A 21,909-nucleotide genomic window follows, 5' to 3' on the forward strand; every position below is an offset into this window, starting at 1 on the left:
TTTCTCAATCTTAATCACTACAATCAAGCATGAACTAAAGCTCTCCCTATAATTAATTTATGGCATTATTGAACACATAGATAAATCTCAATATCACTCTCTAATAATCCCTAAATAAAAAGCTTTAGATTATAAATCCAACCTAGCATTCATCGATCCAAATACCCCAAATTGTTTATCAACTAATCTTAACTATTTTTGTAATAAAAACCAAGAACAATGAAACAATCATGGAAAACATCATAAAAACTTCCTCAAACTCCACCCTTTTGGTTGCTCGAGTCCTCTCCCAATCATCGGCCTATCTTGTCTATATGATCACCTTGGATTTCTCCACATGATCACCTTGGATTTCTCCACTTGTGACTCCATTAAACTTTTGATTCGTGCCTCCAAGGGTCCTAAAGAGACACTCCAATTTAATCCAAATCCCAACCTAAGAGATGGCGAATAGCTCCAAATAGAATCACACATCAACCTTTTATACGTGAGAGAATTTTGCCTAGATATTGGTTAAACACATGGTGTGTGCTTGGTGTGTACTCTGCCTTCAAACCATTTAGAGTGGGATATTCTAGAATTACAACTCCTGGGAGCCACATGCCCCATGTGGAGGCCGTATGCATTTGTGTGCCCACCAGATAAGGCATGTGGAGGCCTTGTAATTCTCAACGTTCTCCCATTTTCAATTGTCATTAAATATTCGGAGTAGGTATTGCCAGAATCTCGAAATGAGATATGTCCAACCCATGTGGATGTTTGGAAACTTTCTTTTTAACTCCATTTGAATAACTTTTACTCCAAATTTGCTCCTTTTGCTCTAAATTTGCCTTCTTTGCGTTGAGCACAAAAAAGAAGGAATTAAGTACTAAAACCGCTCGCATTTATCTTATGAACAAGCAAAGTTCTTGAATTTAATAGATGAAAACATATATAATTGAGCACTTATTAGAAACCATCCCTAACTAATCCATTAATTCTATCTGTATTTAATAACCTAATCTAAGTTGCCACAAATAAGTTAGAATAATCACATCTCTTGTTTTTTGTTGGAATTATATTGTACTTTACATTATTTTTAATTCATGCAATTTTATCATAAGGAATACGATAATGAAGACCATCTTGTGTAAAACTAGATGCGACAAATATATTATACAATTTAATAATACATTTATTACAAAATAGAAAAGAGTGCCTAAGGTTATCTAACATAGAAATAAAAACTATTTTTTTTTTTAATTTGTGGCACATAAAGATACTATTTTGAAATTAAAATAACTCCCAATACTAAACCAAATAGTTCTACAGAATCAACTGCAATGATTGCCTTTGTTTCCATTAATAGTGTCACTTCCTTTCTTTCAATGTTTTATTTGAAACCCGTTCAACATCTTACAAACATTAGAGGTTGGACCATAAATACATCAACAATTAGTAGAACCTACCAATAGTTTGGTTTCATTAATAAGTATACTAGACATGTGTTTTGAAGATACTGAAAAAAATTTGTTTTCCATTGACTCTTTTTCCACAAAAGTTACAAATATCCTTTGATTGATATTTTTCACCTTTTTTTGAATTACCCTCTTAAACTTGTTGTCAGCTTTTTTCATTCATAGAAACTCTTCTCTTTTTTTTTTGAGTTTATGTTTGGAAGATTTTCTATCTTCAATTACAATAAAAATAATTTCTAGTTTTTCAATTAAAACTCGATCTTTTTTGAACATATTGTGAAGCTCATGAAGAATCACTACTATGTTACTCATAGACAAATCAACTTGTGGACTTTAGCAATGATGATAAGTTTATATCTCTCTATTGCATTATTAAATTCAAATCTAAGAAATTCTATCTCATTTATAAAACGTATCAACTTTATAGCATGGTCATGAACTAGTGTCTTTCCAACCATCTAAATAGACATAACTTCTTTCAAGCTTCGCATTATTTCTTTTGCAACTGTCATCATGTTACTTTTGAAGAGAATCCTTGAGAGACTTTCGTATGTATAATTTTTCTTAATGTGATCAACCTGAGTTAATTATTCTTTCTTCCTTACTTTAATTACTTTTACTATAATTTGTTTGACAAATTTAGTAGTTGTGATGTCTATAACCATCATGTTACTTTAATTACTTTTAATTACTATTATTCTATCCAAACCCCAAAATTAAACTTTGAAAAAAGAATTTATTCATTAAATTAATAAATAAATAAAACCTAGGCGAAACCATTTGGTTATCTCTAATATTTCAATAATTTAATTTCAAATATCAAGTAGTTGTGATGTCTCATAAAATAAGGCTTGAAATGAATATTTATGAATCTACTTTTTTTTATCATTTATTCATAGAGATTTTTCAGTTAGTTTGCATCCTTCGTATTTGAAGAAAGTTTCTCCAGTTTTATAAGAAACACAAATAAGATAACTATAATAATTTATGTGTGACAAATAATATATGGTTTCATGTCATGAAGATCACATTTTGCCACAAGAAATGCATGAGAAAATCAAGCTAAAATACTTATTTGAAGAAAGTATTACTTGTTTTAAAAGAAACATAATATTACAAAATAATAAAAGTGCGATAAATAATGTATGTAGTGCATCTCATTAAAATCACACTATGGCACCACAGACACATAAGAAAATCAAGATTTAATAATTTAATAAAAGTTTTTTTCCCTAAATTTAGTTTTCAATTTATTTTCCCACAAAAAAATTGTAAGGATGATAAGTGATTAAATGTACATGTCTTTCCATTAAAATTTGATATGCTTACATTGTTCTTTTTAGTGAAGTTTGTGTTAATTGGTACTTAGTTCACTTTTTATGAGTGTGCAGGCTATAGATGATGAGTTGGAAGCTAAAGGAGTAAAAAAACCAGTGATTAGGGGTGAAAACAAGCCAAGGGAAAAAAAAAGTTTTAGAGAATTACATGGGGTTTACATGGCCTAATGGAACCAAGCAATGAATATGACATACCCCTTGCGTATGTGTAGCGTAAGTGCACGGGTCGTCGAAGTAATAAAATACCCCGGTGAATGGGTAGTCGAATCCACAGGGAATGGTTGTTCAAAAACAAGAAGTATTGCTATTTAGCTAGAGTGAAAACCAATTTGTGATTTAATTCAAGATATTAATACAAAGAAAAGTAAAGAGAAAAGAGAAAAAGCAAGAGTTATCGGAGAGATCAATCAATGGTAAAATGGGGTATCCAGACAATGCTCACCCTAGGACTAATGTTTCAAGTGCAAGACTAATATTATGCCTCCTAATTAAAGTTTAATGAGTAGTGGAGATCCAAAGACACACTGTCCCAAACCTATGGTCAACCATGACTAGCCCTCTAAACTATGCCCCGACGGAAAGCGATATTCTCAACAACTCACATTGTGTGGGACTGCTTGAAGCTCTAGGGATTCCAAGTGATAAACCCTATTCCCTAACTTAGATTTAATCCTTTAGTACAGACTTAAAACTCCTAATCACGATTAAGCCCCAGCACTAAGGATTACTCAACACTTCATTCTGTTGCTCGCGCAACTAAGCCCTAGTGGAGTTTGTCTCTTAGCACTTCACTCTATCATGATTGTAAAGAACTCATGGAATATGGAGGTAGGATAAATCACTTCGGAGGGAAAAGGGGGCGTTCCGCTACCTCTCGATCCACCCTCTCAATCATCTTCAATCTTACTAAGTCTAACCCTAATGAAGTGCCACTCATTTAAAAGAATTACCTAAATAGATTCTCAACCCTAGTGTCACTTGAAGGGAAAATCAAATCAATAAACACACAAGATTGAAACTCAATTAAAACATCAATTAAAGGAAACATAATAGAAGTCAATGAAACAAAATCATTCTAGGGTTTATAAGTCCAAGCACCCACTAGGGGTTTAGCTCTCCCTGGAGCAATACAAAATCCAAGATAAAATCAAAAATAAGTTCAAGCAATCCATAGAGATAACCCCCGTGTCGTCCGTGTTAATGGTCTTTAAGAGCCCCCTCGTCATCTCCAAAGACTCCTTCATCAAGCCTAGGGCACACCCCGCCGAATCCAAACCGTCGGAAGCTCCCTCAATAACTCTCCTCCGAAGAAAATCTATGTCGAATGCCAAAGGAACGCTCCAAAATCTCAGCAAAAACCTCTCCAAGCCCTAGCCGCGCTCTCCCCAAAAGATAGGCAAAAGATAGGAAAAAGATCCCTAAAACAAACTTACGAAGAGATATTTAAAGCGCTGAAATCCGGCATCCACACGGGAATGTGAAATAGTAATTGCTATAGTAATTTTGGTATAGTGATTGTTGCAGTAAACCGATACAGTACTTTTTGCTATAGTACTCACGACTTCAATTTTTTCATCGAGGGCGCATGATTGGGCACACATCCATGAGGTTGATCATGTTGCATCTTGCTTTCAAACACATTGACGAAGCTCTTGACAATGTTACACAAGTTGGAACAAATGAGTGTGACTGCTTTTGTGCCCCCCCCCCAACTTTGTGTATCCACTTGAACATTTTGGAGGTTGGCACACACCCACATGTCTATGAGCACAACTTGTGCCTTGATCCTTATTCAGTCCAAGAGTTTCTCAACAATTGTGTCCATGATCTATTTTTGCTTCTTTTCTTCCAAACTTGTCTCCACAACCCTAAATGCACAAAAGAACGCAAATACGCACGAATAAGACATAAAATCTGATAAAAGTGATGCTTAATATAAAAAAAGTATACTTAGTAATACTTATACACAAGCACTTTTCAAAATAGCACAAGTTTTCCATTGATTTCAAAAAAATTCTGAGGATTATATGAGGTCCACACAATCTTGTGTACCAGACATGCCATGCAATTGAGGGATTGTGTGAATTAGAGCATGCATGGAGGGTTTGTGTGAATTAGAGCGTGCTTTAGAGTAGTGAACAACACAGTGTTAACCCTGTGTGAATCACACATGAACTCGTGTAATAGACAACCACATGTAATTAAGGGCCAAGTTGTAATCCCAAGTCTTTTGAGTTTGATTCAAGGGGATTACGTGGACTAATACACATCCCTGTGTTGTACTTGCTCGATTCATGGACCATAAAAGGACATACACAAGGGTTTTAATGGGACTACTTCCAAGTTTCTTCCAGTCTTTTTCCAAATTTTGTTGGAGTTTTTGGTAGCACATCAAGGGGATTCTCCAGTGGTTTCTCGGAGGATATTCCAACTAATCTTCTAGGGGATTGAAGATACCATATCGGGGAGAGATCTTTGGCAGTTCATTGAAGAAGATATCAGCAAGATAGCTAGGAGAAGAAATGCAGAGCACAAGAGGGTTTTCTTTATCTTATTTTTTATTCTATTTGTAATCTCCCTTGATTGTATTTTGCATTGTCTTAGGTGGCGTTTGGTTAGGTGTAATTGAAAATGCAGTGAATTTTTAGTTATATTATATTTGTAAATTCCTCTATTTGGAAATACAGAAAAGTTAATTAAGTGTTTAGTAGGATGTATTTGCAATGGTGGATTATAGGATTTTATGTTTAGTTAAAGGAATTTGTAAATATGGATTTAGAAAACATGTGTTTGGCTTAATGATTTTAAGGGATATGGACACCCATAGTGAGGATACCTCACTTTAGCTAGCAATTATATTTTATTAATAATAAAATATGTCATTAGTTTTTCTTAATTCTATAAAAATAAATATTTAGATATATATTTAATTAATTTAATATATGATTATAATTTTGTTAAATTAAATTTTCTTGACATGTGAAAAATTTGTATTAAATATATTACCTACTATCAAATATTATTTAGTGATAAAAAAATTATTAATGCAGTTATAAAATTGTGATGAAATTCTTTTAACATATTATTGATATAAAAACTTATTTATAAATCGTGCATTCTTTTGATAGAATCTTTTATATCCAATTATATAATCACTCTCTTTTAAAATTTTAACTGATTGTCCTTACAAACTAATACCATTAAACATAAAACAACAAACTAGGGGTTTTTTCATTTAAAAAAAAACCATGATGACATATTTTAAAAAAATATTATGTATAATGAAGTGTTTTGAAGTAAAATTTTTAAAATTATCTAGAAATACAGTATTGACAAATCCAATGTTTAGTTAGATTCAACTAGAAATACTCTATTATAAAATTTGTTGTTTGTTTGAAGGGATTTGTAAATATGGAATTGAAAAACATATGTTTGGTTTGATGCATTTCATGGATTTGGATACTCATGGTAAGATTACAACTATACCTTTTTATATGTCAATTTGTTATGCTATTCTAATTACTAAATATTTATTAATTATTATTTTATTTACTCACTTACTCTAATAACAATTTTTTTTAAAAATTGCCATTTATAATTAACTTTAAATATTTTTATAATTAACTAATTATTATATTCACTTACTCTAATAACATTTTAATTACCATTTATTATTAACTTTATTAATTTTTATTATTAACTAATTATTATATTTATTAACTTACTCTTAAGGTGTGCTTATCTATTACTTTACATACACTTGCTAGTAAGAGAGACAAAATATCATGCATGATGCAAGCATGCTAAACCATATAGATCACAAGGACAAGAACAAAATTAAAATTATACCATGTGTTTTCAGTTATTCTTATTTGAGTTAACAATTATGAACCACTTTACATTGTCAAAATGAATAACACATAGACTGCCCATAATGTCATGCATGCATGCAAATAAAATCTCAACAAATACATCTTCTGTTATAATACCTAATTACAAGTAAAACAACCTGCAAATACCTTGATCATCATTGCAATCTCAATGTCCTGAAAACCTATAACTTCATACTAGAAAACATTCAATAAATATATCATCATTGCAACCAACAGTCCTCATAAATATATATATATATATATATATATATATCATCATCATCATTCAAGACTCTAAACTGATGTCCCACATGCCACAACACTCCTGCTCAATATATATATATATATATATATATATATATATATTGTAATGTAGTAGGTACATAACAACATCATAACACACACAAACACGCGCGCGCCAGCTCACACACACACACAAAGCAACCTAAATGGGACTTCAAGTATATTCTCCTTGATTGTGAAGTGTATGAATAACGTCCTCTACCTAATACTTCCCTAGCTCTTCATCCTTTGATAAGAAAGCCATAGCTCTACTATCATTGGCCATTAACCAATCATAGGCCTTATTGATTTCATTGCCAGAGTTTCCAAATGCTTTCAATTTCATGCAATCACCAATCCATTTTTTTGCAAATTCTAAATCTGAGTAGAATTCTCTATTGCCAATGCCTCCTTAATGGTGTTAATCATCTCTTGTATTGCTTCAACTTCTGAGGGCATTTTCCATTTTCCCTTTCCCTTTTTTTGATTAAGTGGAAGATTTCGCCCTATTTCCTATACTCTCTAATTGGTTCTGGGTGGGTAGTGGTATATTGACATAATAATTAGTTTCCTCAAACATATCATTAGGATTGTTGCCCTGAGATGGATGGTGACACTATCATCCATATGCGTGCCAACTTCATCTCCAATTTGCACAACACGTTGTCCAGTTGCCCAATCATTATCGCAAACAATATCAAGAAAGTTATGATCCTCAATTGGTTTGTTTAAATCAGGCTTATCTTGTGGATGAATCTGGCATAAATTAAGAAATTAGGAAAACATTTAAATTAAAATTATTTCAAAATAAATAAATGGACAATGTAAATAGAAATAAATTAGAAATAGATTTGTACCTTCAAATAGTTCCTAAACTTTGATTCTCTCATAATTATCATCTTCAATTTGTTGTCCCAACCTATTCCACTTAACTCTTTTAATTTTTTAATTCTTGCCCATCGCTTGTGAATTGTTCTCAAGTGGTTAGTCATATTTGCTTCAGTGAGGTCCATTTTTATTGGCACCTTTTTTTTTGTTGGGGTTCTCATTGATGACATTTAGCTCTCTTCTGACATCCCTATGTTGTCCATTGTATAATTGGCACATAAATAATTAATTATCAAAACTATAAAATTAAACAAACATCAAACAAGTAACAAGACAAGTAATTATTTTCTGACAGCTAAAATTTGTTCATAGAAATATAAAAAAATAATTATCAAGTGCAAGCAAGAAAATTAAAAAAACATCCAACAAGTCATTGTCCAGAAGAAAGCACATTTTTCCATAAAAACAACAAATAATTTTTCTACTTGTTTGCCCACATATAATACATGCAGCCAAAACGAGTTTAGCTTAAGTTTTGAACTTAAAGAATGGTCTTGATGATAACGCTTTGAAGTGTTCCTTAAGAGAAACAAAAGCTCTTTCAATGGTGGTTCAAGTTGATGAGTGACGATGATTAAAAAGTTCATAATGGTTTGTCGGTGTCCATGAGCCAAACTCTTTAAGATGGTATCTAACACCACTATGGGTGGATATAAAACCTGGTCTCATTGCATAGCTAGTATAACCAAGTAATACATTCCTAAAAAAAAAAGAGCAGATGTTGTAGTTAACAAAATTATAGTATTTAGGTTGTTCTCATATATTAACCTATATATGAATAAACTAAACAAAATAGATAGTTGCAAGGACTAATAGACCATTTGGTCTTTCTAGTGTATCACGTAAAACTAGAGCATTATGTGCTGAACCTTCCCATCCACCAAGGACATACGTAAAACATAAGTTAAAATCAACTACAGAAAGCACGTTTTGTGTGGGGTATAGTTTTTCCCCACAAATTGCTACAACTTTAGATGTAGGAATAGAAACATGAATGTGGGTCCCATCTAAGGCTCCAATACAATCCTATCATTAACAAATTATAACTAAGAATAGATTATAGGATAATAAATAATTTAAGTAAAAAAATTTATTTAATACCTTTTAATAAATTTGGTATTAAAATTTATGTGTAGATTTTGAGGCCATATATGATAAATTTTGTGTACTAGGCGGAAGCACATATTTATCACGCAATTAACCGATTGCATATAGAACATGATTAAAATACTTGCTAACGGTCTTAGTGGATCTCAGGAATTTGTGTGCGATGACACAATTATACTGGTTATGTCCTATAGTGTGTAGAAACATCAACAATTGTTCTTTAATAGTGACGTGCAATGTATCGAGACCTTTTTGTCTCATTATTGAGCAAAGATTGAAGAAGGTTGGCTTGTACATATGGATTGTGTTGATACTAGTAGTGTCATTTCCATCTATTAGTCTCGATAAATATTGTTTTCTAATTTCCGATCGACCACAAGAGGGTTCTCTATAAATTCTACATCATTTACTATGCAAAAGTAATGTGATGGCGAAAGCTGCTTCAAGAATTGAATGCGAGCGCCATAAAAGTTATCCTTTATGTCATGCCAAGACATCTAAAAGTTATAAAAATACACAAAAAAAAGAAAAAGTCCAAGATATTGGACGTTTTACACAATTCAATTAAGTAGGGATATGTAGAACAAAATAATATAGATAAATAATCTCAAGCTTAACTTTTTCAATATGCTTTATTAATAGCCATATTTGACTGAAAAGGAAGGAAAAGTAGTGAAAATTATAAGCAAAACCATGTTTTTTCCTTTAAAGTTTGATGTCCTTAAATAAATAGTGTAAAAAAAGGTCCACGTGACAGAAAAGTCAATAGATGCTCATTAATAATAAATGGCCCATTGATTTTTAACCTCTCCTTATTGAAAAAATTTCTTCTTCTAGAATCACAAAGTCATAGTCCTGTGTGAACAATTTATAAAGACTTGCAAAGAATCCTATTTAATAAGACATATTAACAGTGTGAATAAGAAATCGACCCTACTTTTCTTTAACACCTAAATCATTTAAGTTGGTAATAATTGTCACTATTTTGTAATGGAATAAACATGGTAACTCTACTATGTTATTTTATAGATAATTTGAAATATCATTAAACAATTATGGAAGTAAATAAGATCAACATTTGTAAAGTTACATAAAGTATATTGCTTCTACAATTTGTTGATAAGGAAATGCAGTCCAAACACAATTTGATAATCACGAGATCGATTAAATTCTATTCAACTCAATCTGCGAATCAATAGAAAATAGGTTTATGATTTTGCTATTGTGCATATTAAGTTGCAATTTAAAAAAAGCATTAATAATAACATCTTGGGTTAATTGTTATTAGTCTTACAACTCTTTTAAACATAATAGTAATGAAATCAAACAAGCTTGTCTACAACATAATATTTTTACAAAGAATTTAACTTCCAAATAACAAAATTTTAAATAAGAAACACGTATGTTCGACATTAAGAACTAGAATAGACCAATTAAACAATCATCAATTTGATAAATGTTTATATTAACATTCCATACAGAGGAATTTGAAATTTATAGCAGAAATTTGAAAAATTAAAATTAATCTAACAAAACCTAAATGAACAATAAATTTTGAAATTGTGTCATATATATGCAATTGTTTCATATGACCAATTGTTCATTGTCAGCCTTTATACATTTTGGCCATCTTGCATTAGGCCAAGAATCCAGCCATATGGATGACATTCATCGAATGGTGCCATGTTGTTATATAAGCAACAAGAATTAATGAAGGGAAAGCATAATAAGGCAGAAAAGCTTTCGGTGAGATAATTTTCTTCTAAGCTTTCTTCCTCCTGTACTTGTGGTAATTCGACTTTTTTTCGTATTTCTTTCCTTCATGTTTCAATGTGTTTTCTTGAGTAATTTTCATGTTCATGTTTGAGAGTGCTTATGAGTATCCCAAGCCTTTAGAATAAAAAATGTGGTCGATCGGACACCAATTGAGTCGTTTAGAGCCATTTTTGTATAGGCTGAATGGGCATGACGGGGTCCATACGGGCTGCATACACCCTGGTATGAATATTCCAGAAACTTTGAACTAGTTCATATGGGCCGTATAGGGGTCGGTATGGGACAGAAATTTAGGGTTTAAAAGCCCTTTTTCTCATCTTCTTCTCATTCTTTCCACACATTTCCTTGAGACCTTTTCTCTTCCACTTTCCTCCTCCTCCAGAACCTTCATCTCCACTTCTCAAACCCATCATCCCTTGCCTTGAATCAAGAAGAAACTCAAAGATCTCTTCTTCCTCTCTTGAGAAGTGTTTTTCCTTAAGGGTTTTGAGAAGCTTTGAGGTAAGGATGTGCTTCACTTGATCTTCTCCTTCTTCTTTTCACTCTTATTTGGATTTTCTTTGAAGTTATTGATGGATAATCATGGGTTTTGTTTGGATTTAAAGAATAGAAGAAGTTTGAAGTTGTATAACCTTGAATCCATTGAGATTTGAGAAAGATCTTTCATGTTCTAAATTAGGGTTACTATAGTACCGAACCAAGTTTGGTCTCTTTTGCTTTCCTTGTTAGTTTTGAGGGTTGTGAGAGTTTTATTTTTCTTAGATCTTCTTGCTAGAGTGTTTAGCAAACCCTACGAGCACTCATTTTTCCATTTTGAGCATTGTTTTTCATTTCAATTGATCAAGTCATTTATGGGGTTTCATTGTTTGTTTGGTTGTTTAAATGCTTCTAGGAGGTGAGACTTCAATCAAGGGGAAAGAGCCGGTGGAGAAGTAACACCAGGGTATTTTAGCTTGCCAAGTTTGTGAGTGGGATTTACTAAATCATGCATAATTTCTAATACTTAAATTGCTTGCCTTTGAATAATAAACTTCTTGTTGTTAATACTCTTGAAATGTTTTCCATGGGATCTAGAAATCATGGTGATTTATGACTTGGCTTATTTCATGATAGTTGGTAAAGATTATATATATATATATATTACTTGTGGTTTGGAAACCCTATGTTTTGAAATATATGTTTTCAAGTTATGTATTTTCAAGAGACTTGATGCTCTTGTCATAATGACCAAAAAGGCATGTATGAACCAAAATAAATACTCTTGTATGATGTTCTTGATGAAAATTGTTTCATTGAAGATGTTATAATCAAGTTATTCACTCTTGGAGTGAAAGTTTCTTACATGAAAACTTGTTATCTCTTGATGAGACTTATGCTATCATATTGATGTATATATTGAGCCTACGGGCTGGATTGCTATTTAAATGTTTTGATAGTAACATGGGGGGATCCCCAATAACTACTGTAGTAAGGGTTACAGTTTCAAGGGACCGGCCTAGTTAGGGTGACGTGGAGTACTCAGATGAGGTTTCACCCATTCAGGGGACGCGCAGTGAGCCTGAAAGGTGTGCAAGGTTGGGTGCCCGGAGTCACCAGAAGGGTCCCCAATGGCCAACACCATGATATGATTGCTTCCCCGCAAGTGTACGGGATCGCCAAGTAATACCTCGTGTGAAGACACGTGGATCGTATTCCACGGGACTAACGATCTCCTATTACTCTTTCTCGAACTATTATCTAGCCTAAGATCTTAAGTGATGGAATTTACTCTACTAGATGCAATTAAAGCTAAAAGGAATGTCGAATGACGCTTCCTCTAGCCGCGGGTCTCCTTCCTTCAAATCGTTGTTGATTTAACCTTGAATGATGTTATCTTCTTGCCTTGAGAGCCTTTGACCTTGCCTTTGAATGATCTCCTCGTTTCCTTGCCCTTCTTTTTCTTCCTAAGCTCACTCAAGGTCTCCCGAGAAGAATCTCAAATCTGTCCAGAAAAAGTCCCCCTATTTTGCCCTAAAAGTCTGCTTTTGTACTCCCCACGGCGTATGGGCCATATAGGTCGTATAGGGCCGTATAACACTCAAAAACCTAAATTCTCATTTTATACAGGGTGCATACAGGGTCCATACAGCCTCCATACTGGGTGGTATGGGAGCCGTATGAAATTCTGGGCAGACAGCTTCAAACCGTCCCGCTGCTACAGTGTTACTACAGTAACTCTACTACAGTACTTTGGGACTGTTTTCTTCTCTTTTCGCCTAAATGATATCATCGTGTTCTCCACGGCTTTCTTGTGCCCTACAAAGCAAATAGTAGACGATTAAGCCCAAAAACGGGAATCAAACCTCACAAAATACACGCAAAGTGTATAAGATACATATATGAAAATACCTACATTTAGACACTTATCAAAATACTCACATCTTGGTGGCTCCTTGACACACCCCTTGCATGTGACCCGCATGTGCACGGGTTTGTCGAAGTAATAAATCCCAGGTGAGTGGGGTATCATATCCATAGGGAATAAGGAATAGAAACACCAAGATTGCTACTTAACTAAGTGGAGATGAAACAATAATGGTGTGGATTAAGATTGATGCAAACAAACTAAAGAAAATAAGAAAGAGAAGCACAATAGAATGAGAGGAAAGACAATCGATAAAAGTAGGGTACTCGGATATTGTTCCTCCTAGGATTATTACTTCAAGTGCAAAACCAACTATTATGCTTCCTAACTAATGCTTAATGAGTCGTGGACATCCTTAAATACACGGTCCCAAACCTAAGGTCAATCATGACGAACTCTACACTATGCCCCGGCGGAGAAATAAACCAGTCTCAACACCTCACACTGTGTAAAGTTGCAAGAAGCTCTAGGGATTCCAAGTGATAAACCCTATTCCTATATGTAGATCTAATCCTTTGGTGCAGGTGAAAGACCCTTAGTCACAATTATGCCCTAGGTGTTAAAGTCACATCAATGCTTTAGTGTGTTGCTCACGCAACTAAGCACCAGTGGAGTTCATCCCTTAACCCTTCACTTTATTGTGACCGTAAAGAACTCTTGGAACATGGAGGTAGGATAAATCACACCGGAGAGGAAAGGGGATGCTCCGCTACCTCTCGACTGACCCTCTCGACGCTTTCCAATCTTGCTTTGTCTAACCCTCATGGTGTGTTACTCACTCACAAGGATTATCAAGATAGACTCTCAACCCTAGTGTCACTCTAAGGGAGAAATCATTCAAAAAGTATTGAAGATTGAAACTTAATTAAAGACATCAATTAAGGAAAACATAATAAAAGGTTAATGAAACAAATACATCCTATGGTTCACAAATCCAAGTACCCACTAAGGGGTTTAGCTCTCCATGGAGAAAGATACAATAAATAATGAAATCAAAGGTAAAACATGTAATCCATAGGAAAACCACCTCAGTATTCGTATCAATGGTCATGTGGAGTAGCCTCGTCCTCTCTAAAGGTCCCCTTGTCAAGCTTAGGGCACACCTCACAGTGATCGGTGCCGAAGAAAGCACCCCCAATAACTATCTTCAAAGAGATACACGGTGTCAAAGCCGTAGAACCACTACAAAAGGCTTGCCAAAGCCTCTCTAAACCCTAGCCGCAAATCTCTCAAAAGATGGAGAAAAGATGGAAAAAAAGATGCTGAAATCGGGGTTGTTCGCGGCATTATATAGGCTAGAATCGGGAATCCACACGGGCATGTGGAATTTCCACCGGCCCGTGTGGATTTGCTGGATTTTGATTTTCCGTGGCCTGGATTTTAATTTGCTATAGTACTCCGCCAAAATGCTTTTGAATCCAAACTTTTCATCGAGACAACATAAATGGGCACACGTTTATGCCATAGATCGCGTCGCTTCTTCAATAAAAGGTCTCATTGATGAAGATCTTGCTATCATTGCACAAGTCGGCATACACAAATGTGATTGCCTTTGTGCCCCTCTAAACCATTATAATTGTTTGAGCGCATGGAGGTTGGCACACATTCACGTATCTTCAATCACAACTTGTGTTTCACATTTATTCACTCCAAGACTTCATCAACAAAGTATAATCGCAATCCACTTTGGCTTCTTTCTTTCATATTTGGCTTCACAACTCTTTATGTACGAAAGTTCACAAATACACATGTATTGGCACTAAAATCTGATAAAAGTAATGCTCATCGTAAGAAAAGAATACTTCATTTTACTAATACACAAGCATTTATCAAATTCCCCCACACTTAAGCTTTTGCTTGTCCTCAAGCAAAAATAAAACATTGAAGCATAGAAGAAGGAAATATTGAAAGTGCTTGGCCGGGTGCACCAAAGCATGCAAGGGAAGCATTCTACAAGTAAGGGAAATTTCAACACTAAATACGAAAAATCATTGCTCTAGCTAAAACTCGAATCAATAAGAACAACAAACCCGAAATCGTGTAAGTATGTTAACTCACTCAAATCGACCCAAAGTATACTCCTCAAAGTTTTAAGCATAAGGGACTTATTTATATACAAAACAAAGTAAAAAGGTGATAGTAGCTTTACACATCCTCTAAGGTAGCCCTTTCCGAAGTGGCCGCTAAGGTGGCGTTCACACTTTCGAGGTGGTAGCTCTTTCTACCGAGGTAGTAGCTTTCACTCATCCTATGAGATAGCTCTTTCTCTCATTATGGCATAACTAGTATCCGACTTATGAGAGTAGCTTTATACTTCATAGGTGGTAGTTCTTTTTCCACCCACCAATGCATAACTAAACAAGTATAAAAAATTTTCTTCTTTTTTCCATTTTTTTAGGCAAAATGAAACACAAGAAATAAAGCAACTTAGTCCCTTAAACACTTACTTGAGTTTCAAAAAGAGTTTAATGAGCGAGTAGTGCAACAAGTGTGAATCGGGCGAAAAATTCCTAGAAAATTCAAGTAAAAACTAGAGCTTGAGAACATTCAATGTTAAAAATTCTCCTAAAGTTAAGAATACAATCATTGCAACTAAGGTGAACCGCCATTTTCTACATGAGCATTCACAATCAAAGCATAAGTATAAAACATGTGTAATGTGAACTCCCCTCCACACTTAAGATGTACATTGCTCTCAATGTACACATGCAAGCACAATTAAAAAAAATATATCACTCAAAAATATATGTCGGAGTGGGCAATTGAAATAATACTCCCTTGAACTCCTAGTGGTGCGTTTCATGGAGCTAAATCCTTGGGAGTTGAGTTCCAACAGGCTATGAAGCACACACGGCCAAGTGTAAAACACATTGACCGTGTCTATGACTAAACCTCAATTTCCATACTCATAAGACCATCTGCACGCATACACAAGGGGGTTCAGTAAAGCTCAACAAAAATAAAATAAAACTCGAGTATATAAAAGTAAATAAATGAAATACAACTCGAGACAAAAAAATATATATAAACTTAGATGGAAGATTCTTTCTGAGTGTACAAATCCAAAATAAAATACATATGTAAAATACGAGAAATAATAGAAAAGAAAACTAAAGACGCCTCAAGTGTCGGTGTCTTCGGTGGTCGGCTCTGCTGCTAAGTCAAATGGCGCTGGTGGATCTGGTGATGCTGATGCTAGCGGAGCCGGAGGGGTGCGGGTTCTCATGATGGCTAGTGAGGTGGCGTCGCACTCAAGTAGCTGCTGCAGAATATCAAGACGCGCCATCATGTCTGTATGCTGTGCAGCCTGTATCACTTGAACCTTTGTAATATCGGCCTGTAACACCCCTACAGCACTCCCAAGCTTCTCAAAGCGATCATACGCTCGAGATGGGGAGAACATGTGCACTGGGGGCGACTCCTGTACTGCTGGTGGTGCGTCAGCCCCCATCGGCTCTGGATACGACTCAAGAGTAGGCTGAGAACCCTCTGCTACAACTCCTTCAGCTATCTCTGGATCAAGTACAATCAGTAAATGCACTCCCGGCCCATACCTGCGCAGCATCACCCATCTGTCTAATCATTTCTATACTCAGGGGAGCAGGTATGATCGTCTTCTCGGCCACTCTAATAGCGTCCCGTAGACCCATTCCGATGATGACCCTAGCGCTGTATGGGCCGGAGAAGAGAACACCGATCCTGGCAGATTGATCCTGATGCGTCAGGTACTCTGCTAATATGTGGCCAAGATGAACTGGATGGTGAGGTACCATAGAATATAAGTAAAGAAGCTCTTGTCGGCTCAGGACACCTGTACTATCGCTGCGGCCATTCACTGATCTGCTCAGGATGGCGTGCATGTATCTATAGCTCGGCCGAGACAAATAAGTCACCTTCGACACCCCGGCTCATATTGACCACAGCCACATAATGCTTGATACGCGCTCTGAGGAGTCAAGCTACTCGGATAATCTGCAGGGAGCTGCTCGTACTCCTCTGTGGCCATGAATTCCTCATCGTATAACCCCAAACGAATCGAGAACTGTGTGACGCTCACACTATAATGATGCCCGAAGACTCTGAACTGTATGGTGTTACCACTATCAAAACTGGAGTGCGATCTATCGAACTCAAACGATGCTAGTACTTCCAGTGTCGGCATCTGGATGGCAGGGTCACTAATATTCAGTAGTCAACGCCAACTGCCCATGGCCAACATCTCCTCAATCTCATCTGCCATATCGTCAGCCAACTGTATCTCGCGCATAGCGCTCAAATCTGGGAAACTCGTCTGACCGAACTTAAGCTTGTAAAGATGCTCAAACGGAGCTCGGTGCTCGGGTATAGTAAACTCTATATGCTCGGATTCTGGAGAGTGCTCTCGAGGACACTTGCCAGCTGGCATTTTTATTTAGATTTGAAAGGAAATTGATCAAACTTAGACACAAATGCATACTGCAGGAATCCACACAGTCGCGTAGAAATTCCACAAGCCCGTGTGGATCCACGGGGCGTGAAAACCGCACGGCCACTATACTAAAACTCCACAAATACACCAAAAAAACCATTTCTAAAGCAATTCTAACCATGCATTAACCACTTTAACATAAAAATGAACTACATTCTCCAGTTTAATCAAATAAAATCAGGTAATGGTGAAGAAAAGAGAGAATAAGGGTTTACCGACGAGATGAAGAAGAAAAACTTGAAATCGGCCGGAAAACTCGAGTGAAAATTCTCTAAATCGGTGGTGCAAGGTCTAGGAGAGTGAATGAGTGTGTTCTCTGAGTGTTTGGAAGTGTGAAAATGAGAAAGGCCAGATAGATTTACAAAGGAAATCGCGGCCTGTTGAATTCTGTACATCCACACGGGCGTGTGGAAATTACCCACGCCCGTGAGACTCCCCAAGAGAGCTTCACAGGGGCAGACACACGCCCCTGCGTGCTCTCGGGATAGCACACTATATCTCTGAACACATCCACACGGGCGTGTGGAAATTCCACACGCCCCTGTGCCCGACCCACAGGAGCATCCACACGCCCCTATGGTTCCTCTGTCCAACAAAGAAAAAGTTCTAGGTCTTTCCCACGCCGGTGCAGAAATTCCACACGGGCGTGTGGATCTTCACAGGGCTACTCAAATGGGCATTCACACGCTCCTATGTCTTCTCAGGATAGAGCTCTGAATGTCTGCAGAGAAACACACGCCCATGTAGAAATTTCAAACGAGCGTGTGATCATCACAAGGTCATTCACAGGGGCAAACGCACGCCCTTGTGTCCTCACGGGATGAGCTCTAAACGAAAACACACGCCCGTGTGGAATTTCCACATGGTTGTGTGTCTTCTCTGGTTAACTTAGAAAAATCTGCAAGCTCTGCAAAAAATTCTTGAACATGTATACATACTCAGAGCCTGCCTCTACAATGCAAAATGAACCAGAGAATCATGAAACACATGCTAAAACGACTAGGATACTTTGCCACACACATTTATGCACATGATAATACCAACTAATCCACAAGAAAATCACAGCAATATCATCTAAAAATCTAGACACCAACACTCAAAGCTTTATTCATGCAAATACTAAACTAACACTTAGAAAAAATAGCAAAGACTTAGATTGTCTCCCATAAAGCGCTTATTTAACGTCACTTAGTTTGACGTACCTTGCCTTACCTCACGGGGGCTCATAGATAAAGGTTTCCCTCTTACCCATAACTTGGAAGCATGATGAACATAGTCTTTTGAAGGTAGAGGAAGAGTTATCAAGCCTGTTACCACACAAGGGTTCATCACCCTTGATCCGTTCATGCACATCCCCAACAGCCTTGGGGCATTTCTTATGGCGTCTCCTTGCTTGCTTCATCTTCTGAAGCACTTTCTTCATGATCCCAGGAGTAGATGGTACCTTCTCCTCTGGACCAATCATCATCACGTCCTCTTTATCCATCTCTTGGTCTAGTAACCCCTCGGACGGGTCCGAATTTAACATTTCCTGCACATATTCATCAATTAGTTCATCGATAGTGTCAAGAAAATTAAGAGTATCATCAAAGTCAAGAGAATGTCGCATGGCTTCGGCGAGGCGGTAGATCAACTTGTCGTTGCCAACCCTTAGTGTCAACTCTCCACCGTCCATGTCGATAAGTGCCTTGGAAGTGCGCAAGAATGGCCTCCCAAGCATCAAAGGAACATCTACATCCTCATCGACATCCATCACTACGAAGTCGACAGGAAATATATACTTGTCAACCTTAACAAGCATGTCTTCAATGATACCCCTCGGATGTCTCACCGTTCGGTCTGCCAATTGTAATGTCATGCGAGTTGGCCTAGGCTCCCCTAGCCTAGCTTCTGAAAGAAAGAGTATGGCATAACGTTGATACTAGCCCCTGAATCCGCCAATGCCATCTCTTCACCCAAGTTACCAATGTTGTACGGGATGACGAATTTTCTGGGGTCCTTCTTCTTATTCGGCATATTCTTTTGCAACATCTCCAAACAAGAGGTATCTAAGATCACCGATGCACTTTCCTCCAACTTTTTTTTTGTTGGTCAAAAGATCTTTGAAAAACATTGCATACCGAGGCATTTGAGACAATGCCTCCACAAAAGGAATATTGATTTGCAATTACTTAAACAGACCCAAGAACTTCTTGTATTGCTCATTAATTTGGTCGTTCTTTAATCTTGAAGGATAAGGGATTCTTGGCTAGTAAGGTGGGGGTGCCACATCCTTCTCCTTGTTTGCTCTTTCCTCAACGTCCACGACTTCGGGTGCTTCAACATTGGTCTTCTCACTAGGAGATCTACTTTTAATTTCACGACCACTCCTCAAAGTGATCGGCTTCACATGTTCCGTCGGATTAGTTTCGGTGTTGCTAGGTAGACACCATTGAGGTCTCTTCGATAGAGACTTCGCAATTTGCCACAATTGATACTCTAGATTGTGCAATGAAGCAGTGTGGTTTCGAAATATAGCTTCAACTGATTGAAACTGTGTATCCGATGATTGCACAAATCTGGTCAAAGCTTTCTCTTGATCGGTCATCCGAGTTTCCAAGCTTGAAACTCGATTCTCCATGTTCGGGGCTTGTTGTTGTTGGAAACCCGCTGGTGCCATACCCTTTTGCTGCCCTTGGTTACTCCATGAGAAATTGGGGTGGTTTCTCCACCCTTGGTTGTAGGTGTTGCTATAAGGATTGCCTTGTACTCTTCCTGAATTACCAACGAAATCTACTTGTACAGTTGGGACTGAAGTAGCAATCGAAATAGGATAATCAGACGGGATATGTGAACCCCCACAACCATCACAACTTCTGATAGCAGCTTCCCTCAGTGAAGTCAATGTATCCAATTTCTTCCTCAATGGCTTTACTTGGGCTGTAAAGATGTAACCGCATCAATTTCATGGAGTCCGGTCACTTTTTTCTTTTCTCTTGCATTCTATTGGTAGCTATTCATGGTCATTTCTTCTACCAATTGTCGGGCTTCTTCAGGGGTCTTATTCCCTATTGTATCTCCTGTAGTGGCTTCTAGAAGTTGTCTTGTACTTAATTTCAACCCATTGTAAAAAGTCTGAATGATCATCCATTCGGGGAACCCGTGTTGTGGACACTTCTGCAAGAAGTCTTTGAATCACTCCCAAGTCTCAAACAAGGATTCAAGTTCCATCTGACCAAATGAAGATATCTCATTGCGAAGCTTTGCCGACTTTCCGGAGGAAAGTACCTTGCAAGGAAGGCTTCGACCATTTCATTCCATGTTGTGATGGAAGCTCTTGGCAATGAATGGAGCCACTGTTTGGCTCTTCCTTTTAGATAAAATGGGAAAGCCCTCAATCTTATAGCATCATCAGCAACACCGTTGATCTTCAGCATGTCACAAACCTCTAAGAAGTTTTTAATGTAATTGTTTAGATCCTCATCGGCCAAACCATTGAACTGTGTTGACTGTTGTACCATTTGGATGAATGCTGGCTTTAGCTCAAAATTTGGAGCTATAATCAGGCACCGCACGATACTCGATTGCGTGCCCATAACTGCAGGTCTGGCATAGTCAGAAAGTGTTCTATGTTGTTCATTCTGCTCTGCCATATTTTTTGACACTTCACCTTCCACTTCAGCTCGAATTGACGGTTCTTGTGCAGGTTCTTTACCCGTTCTTCTGAGTGTACATTCAAGTTCAGGATCACCTCCAACCAATATCGAAGGGTTCCCTCGGGTCATAATATGGAGCTGCACTAAAATAAAGAAAACAAATCAGAACAATGATAGAATAAGAAAATGTGAAATAGAGTGAATGGCAAATAGCTAAAATAGCAAAGTGCAAAATGTTTCCAAAACACCTATTCCCCGGCAACGGTGCCAAAAACTTGACATACCCCTTGCGTGTGATCCGCAAGTACACAGGTTTGTCGAAGTAATAAATCCCAGCCGAGTGGGGTATCATATCCACAAGGAATAAGGAATAGAAACACCAAGATTGCTACTTAACTAAGTGGAGATGAAACAATGATGGTGTGGATAAAGATCGATGCAAACAAACTAAAGAAAATAAAAATGAGAGCTACAATAGAATGAGAGGAATAACAATCAATAAAAGTGGGGTACTCGGATATTGTTCCTCCTAGGATTATTGCTTCAAGTGCAAAACCAACTATTATGCTTCCTAACTAATGCTTAATGAGTCGTGGACATCCTTAAATACACGGTCCCAAGCCTAAGGTCAACAGTGATGAACTCTACACTATGCCCGGGTAGAGAAATCAACCAGTCTCAAC

At 36.7% G+C, this 21,909-nt stretch overlaps 1 non-coding gene across 1 annotated transcript; it reads left to right on the forward strand.

Moving 5' to 3' along the window:
• Positions 1 to 20,727: 20,727 nt before the first annotated feature.
• LOC120282034 lies at positions 20,728 to 20,833 on the forward strand. The gene has a single exon (XR_005542885.1). It is a non-coding gene; the product is annotated as a small nucleolar RNA R71 (small nucleolar RNA).
• Positions 20,834 to 21,909: the final 1,076 nt, after the last annotated feature.

Source organism: Dioscorea cayenensis, chromosome 2 (assembly GCF_009730915.1).
Source record: "Dioscorea cayenensis subsp. rotundata cultivar TDr96_F1 chromosome 2, TDr96_F1_v2_PseudoChromosome.rev07_lg8_w22 25.fasta, whole genome shotgun sequence".
NCBI lineage: Eukaryota > Viridiplantae > Streptophyta > Magnoliopsida > Dioscoreales > Dioscoreaceae > Dioscorea > Dioscorea cayenensis.